This window comes from Schistocerca cancellata, chromosome 2 (genome assembly GCF_023864275.1).
Source record: "Schistocerca cancellata isolate TAMUIC-IGC-003103 chromosome 2, iqSchCanc2.1, whole genome shotgun sequence".
In the NCBI taxonomy this organism is placed as follows: Eukaryota; Metazoa; Arthropoda; class Insecta; order Orthoptera; family Acrididae; genus Schistocerca; species Schistocerca cancellata.
This window is the reverse complement of record NC_064627.1, coordinates 175529388-175535244: the sequence shown is the minus strand read 5'-3', so window position 1 is coordinate 175535244 and position 5857 is coordinate 175529388. Positions and strand designations below refer to the sequence as shown.

Here is a 5857-nt window from a genome sequence, read left to right as displayed (position 1 = left end):
TCACAGAACTGTTTCCAGATCGAAGTATGGCTGGCTGTCAGAACAGAATTCGGAAATCTGCAGTCGATATCTAGAATTTTCTCGTAATATTATTCTGGCATCTTACAAGTCACCTAAGGCTGTGCTTACTTCACATGGAATTGAGTCACGTGAATATACACTACTGGCCATTAAAATTGCTACACCAAGAAGATGACGTACTACAGACGCGAAATTTGACCGACAGGAAGAAGATCCTGTGATATGTAAATAATTAGCTTTCCAGAGCATTCACACAAGGTTGGTGCCGGTGGCGACACCTACAACGTGCTGACATGAGGAAAGTTTCCAACCGATTTCTCATACACAAACATAAGTTGACCGGCGTTGCCTGGTGAAACGTTGTTGTGATGCCTCGTGTAAGGATGAGGTCGGATGGTAGCCTATCGCGACCGCGGTTTATCGTATCGCGACATCGCTGCTCGCATTGGTCGAGATCCAATGACTGTTAGCAGAATATGGAACCGGTGGGTTCAGGAGGGTAATGCGGAACGCCGTGCTGGATCCCAACGGCCTTGTATCACTAGCAGTCGAGATGACAGGCACCTTATCCCCATGGCTGTAACGGATCGTGCAACCACGTCTCGATCCCTGAGTCAACAAATGGGGACGTTTGCAAGACAACAACTATCTGCACGAAAAGCTCGACGACGTTTACAGCAGCATGGACTATCAGCTCGGAGACGATGGCTGCGGTTACCCTTGACGCTGCATCACAGACAGGAGCGCCTTCGATGGTGTACTCAACGACGAACCTGGGTGCACGAATGGCAGAACGTCATTTTTTGGGATGAATCCAGGTTCTGTTTTTCAGCATCATGATGGTCGCATCCGTGTTTGGCGACATCGCGGTGAACGCACATTGGAAGCGTGTATTCGTCATCGCCATACTGGCGTATCACCCGGCGTGATGGTATGGGGTGCCATTGGTTACACGTCTCGATCACCTCTTGTTCGCATTGACGGCACTTTGAACAGTGGAAGTTACATTTCAGATGTGTTACGACCCGTGGCTCTACCTTTCCATCGATCCCTGCGAAACCTTACATTTCAGCAGGATAATGCACGACCGCATGTTGCAGGTCCTGTACGGGCCTTTGTGGATATAGAAAATGTTCGACTGCTGCCCTGGCCAGCACATTCTCCAGATCTCTCACCAACTGAAAACGTCTGGTTAATGGTGGCCCAGCAACTGGCTCGTCACAATACGCCAGTCACTACTCTTGATGAACTGTGGTACCGTGTTGAAGCCCCATGGGCAGTTATACCTGTACACGCCATCCAAGTTCTGTTTGACTCAATGCCCACGCGTATCAATGCCGTTATTACGGGCAGATGTGGTTGTTCTGGATACTGATTTCTTAGGATCTATGCACCCAGATTGCGTGAAAATGTAATCACATGTGAGTTCTAGTGTAATATATTTGTCCAATGAATACCCGTTTATCATCCGCATTTCTTCTTGGTGCAGCAATTTTAATGGCCAGTAGTGTATATAACAACGATTCGATCTTCGGAACTATACATCGCGTATGATTCTTACGTATCAGTACATGTCCAGAATGAAGTGTAAACGAAGTGGAATATTGCGACTTCCTGTGGAATTACTCCAAGAATGAATAAATACTACATTTTTCTTTTGCATTTGTGTATAAATGTGCACCACACATTGACCTTGGGACTACTTATTTCCCTTGCACTTGCAACATGAGGGCACTTGGATCTCCGAGTACTAACGTTATGAGGGTTCATTTAGCTGGTTACATGAAAAGCTGAATCTTGGGGAAATAAATCTTTCCCAAAAATTCACTGTCGGTCCCAGTCTTGGTTAGTATATCCACTGCAAAGTGTTCGCGCTGAGGTCTGGCCGTAGCTTTTAGTGCCTGAAGCAGCTCCACATTGCACACATAAAGGTGTAACTCTTAGGTAAGACTTTGTGATCTATTGTGTCACTTACAACGCTCTGGCCACCGTACACAATGATTTTTTCCGACTTTTTACAAACGCTTGGCGTACCTTGTCCACTCTGTCTTCTGAAACATAGATGGGACCTACCTCCTGTTCATGGAGAACATTGTCTGTTTTCATAAATGAAGTTTGCCAAGACCGTAAGGTTTCTCGGGACGGTGGTTCCCTTCCATACTGTGTCCGAGAGCTGCGCCGTACTTGCGTATCGGACTTCGTCTGTATGAGCAAACCGAGATTTCCCCTGTGGCATCCAACTATTTCGTCTCATCTGCAGTGCATGGAGAAAAAAGAAAACTCTCTGACTTATACTGGTTGAACATCAGTTGTAATTTTCCAGTTCAACGTGAAAGGATTTAAATACTAAAACTGTAAAGATAATTTATGTGTTTCCTCTATGTCTCGAGGACAAGCATCTCAATTGCATGGCTTAAAGATGGTGGTATAGTCCTGAATAAAATATTACGGAGGTAGTACCACATGCGCATCCGAGTGTAGGGACTTTGATACGGTACGCAATCTGGACATAAGTAGAACATTCTGGTTTTAAACGTGGACAAATAATAATCAAATTTATTAAACAAAGCAATGAAAAATTTACACTTCGCTGCAAGAACTAAATTGCAATCGGCCAAGGTGCCAAAGCTCAATGCCAGATGTCTTCAGGTAAAATTAGTGAAGACAAATCAGTCTTCATCTTTAAGAGCACAAGGTGTATTTACAAATGACTACCAATCAATTCCAATTTTTACCAACTTAGTTTCAAAACCAACTTCTCAACCACACAAATTGTAAACATATATGAATAGTTTTACGTATACATATGTATTCAACCATCTTTGATGTAATCCTGTCGCCAACAGCGCACTAAGTACGCAAAAATAAGTGATATGATAACTTTAATAAATCAGTATCATGGTGCCCATAGCGCGCTGAATATTTAAAAACACTTTATATGAATAACGCTTTTTGTGGCGCCGATAGTTACGATGCCACAACGTAGGTGCACGCTGTGATAAGTTGGCACTACGAGAGAAGACTAGCTACGCTGACCACAGCGCCCTCTGGCCGACGATGTGGAGCTCAGGGAGTGCCGTCTTGATTTTACCCCACTTCATCAAGAACAGACGGAATGGAAATATCGCTTCTACTACCGAGTGGGCTAGCTTGCTACTGAGACTTTGTATTAGTTACGTTCGCCGGCCGGAGTGGCCGTGCGGTTCTAGGCGCTACAGTCTGGAACCGAGCGACCGCTACGGTCGCAGGTTCGAATCCTGCCTCGGGCATGGATGTGTGTGATGTCCTTAGATTAGTTAGGTTTAATTAGTTCTACGTTCTAGGCGACTGATGACCTCAGAAGTTAAGTCGCATAGTGCAAAGAGCCATTTTATTAGTTACGTTCAGTTAACGAGTATTTGTTAATTTTGAGATTATACAGAACAGTCATCCTAACTTCACAGGATTAGACATGGACTACGGCTTCACACCTACGTGCTCATCCTAGCCAAAGTTATGTATGCATTTGATATTTACTTGTGTTTTAGGCTCCTTTAAAAGTGTTAAAGTTACATTCAGTACCGAAGTGCTTCATCTCTCCTGCTCTTACTCGCTTCCTTCACTCTCGGCCTATATTACAGAAGCAGTTCACAGGAGCAGACCCACGCACCGCCTATCCAGGCGGGATACAAAACCTCTGGTAAGATGTTTCACCTTTTCAACATTACCTGAAAAAGGACACAGTAGGAACACAAGTAAAGAGTACAGAAACTCTAAGCTTAATACTAATTCACAAGCAGCGGGCGTTGAGAAAGAATCTACGTTTTTGGAAAAGGCAGAAAACGTCTCAGTTTATACTAAAAACAAATACGCTAAACTGTACAGCTTGAGGATACACTGTTTTAGGCTTGGAGACAGCCTCATACCAGAGCCACAAGCGATACCGCCCTAGCCAGGCCACAACTAAAAAAAACCAACACCGTGAAAAAACTGAACGCATGAAGAACAAGGTCTTCCAAACGCTGGTCAGGCACAGTATAACGTTCCAGCCACGATACTATGCTCCCACAGCAGTAACAAACAACTCAATACGCCGTACCAGTAACAGTAATACTGTTGAATACCACCAACTAGCAAACTTCATTACACCGCTTTTTGTAGACTAATTCCACTGGTACCCACAGCTGACAATCACACTAGCGTGTAACCTTCACTTCCACATACAGACTAACAGAAGGTGACATGTATAGCTTGCACCAGCGCACCGTCCTCCGTACACAACAGTGCGAGAGAGAGAGTGCGCCAGGGCTGAATGCCTGTCACTTGCTAACTGGCCCTGTTGTTTGTCCGTGTCGAACTGAGGTTGTGCCTCCGACGTTCTCGCCCCCCATCGGCTGACTGCCTGCCGACATCAAGCACCAAGCCACAACAGCAATTGCAGCGATACTTCTCTGGAATCGATAACTAGAGCCGTTCCCCGAACGGCTCAGCTTCATAAGAGGAAGATGTCATTCGAAAAAAGAAATAGAATTGGGGCAGAAAAGAGTTTTATGGCATGACTAGAAATGAGGTTCATAAGACATATCCTGAAACGTTAAGGATAGTAAATTTGGTAATAGAGGGAAATATGGGAGGGGAAGATAAAAATTGTAGAGGGAGACGAACGTATGAATACAGAATGAGAGTTTCACTCTGCAGCGGAGTGTGCGCTGATATGAAACTTCCTGGCAGATTAAAACTGTGTGATGGACCGAGACTCGAACTCGGGACCTTGGCTTTCGCGTGCAAGTGCTTTACCATCTCAGCCACCCAAACACGACTCGGAGCCCCCCCCCCCCCCCCCCCCCTCATAGCTTTACTTCTGTCGGTATCTCTTCTTTCCTTTCTTTCAGGAGTGCTAGTTCTGCAAGGTTCGCAGGAGAGCTTCTGTAAGTTTGGAAGTTAGGAGACGAGATACTGGCAGAAGTAAAGTTGTGAGGACGGGGCGTGAGTCGTGCTTGGGTAGCTCAAATGGCATAATTACCTAGCGTAGGGGATACCGTGATCATGAAGGCGGTTCCTCCGGGATGAGGCTCTTCCATTGCACTTTGGTCGAGCTGACCCCCGCGCTTACTCCAAATGTAACTCGGGCGCACAATTTTTAGCAGTCGGGACTGCGTTCGCGCTGTCCCGGTGTACTAAAAATTTCTTTATGCCGGCACGGTAGCTCAGCGCGTTAGGTCAGAGAGCTGGTTGGCCTCTGTAATTAAAAAATACTGAGTGAAAGGATCAACAACGAACTTGAGCGGATGTCAAATGACGTCCGAAACGACCAAACACAACGATCAACAACGAACAAAAAAAATAAATAAATAAATAAAAAATATTAAATCAAATAAAAAAATAAAAAAAATGGTAGAGCACTTGCCCGCGAAAGGCAAGGTCCCGAGTTCGAGTTTCGGTCCGGCACACAGTTTTAATCTGACAGGAAATTTCGTATGAATACAGTAAGCAGGTTCAAGTGGATTATTTTTTTTCCTTTTTTTGTCTTAGTATCTTTCAGCAGTACGGCCACGATATAGTGCCGTAGTATGTCATCCCAACAGACTGCAGCAGTCGCAAAACCCAAAGAAAACTCAGGTTGTTGCGTACATCTACATCTACACTCCGTAACTTACAGTGAGTGGCGGAGTGGTAAACTAAGTACCCTCTGTTACACACCACACCGTAAGGTGCATTGCGAAGTTTAGATGTAGCTGTAGATGTTCTGCTGAGAATTTCACCCTGTGTCGCGGTCATTAAGGCCACCATGTCGACCCTTTTCAACAATATTCACAGGAATGTAGCGTGTCTCAGTGGCGCGTCAGGTGGCGACCGT

At 45.2% G+C, this 5857-nt stretch overlaps 1 non-coding gene across 1 annotated transcript; it reads left to right on the top strand.

Moving 5' to 3' along the window:
• Positions 1 to 5015: 5015 nt before the first annotated feature.
• LOC126163291 (U1 spliceosomal RNA) lies at positions 5016 to 5174 on the top strand. The gene has a single exon (XR_007535208.1). It is a non-coding gene; the product is annotated as a U1 spliceosomal RNA (small nuclear RNA).
• Positions 5175 to 5857: the final 683 nt, after the last annotated feature.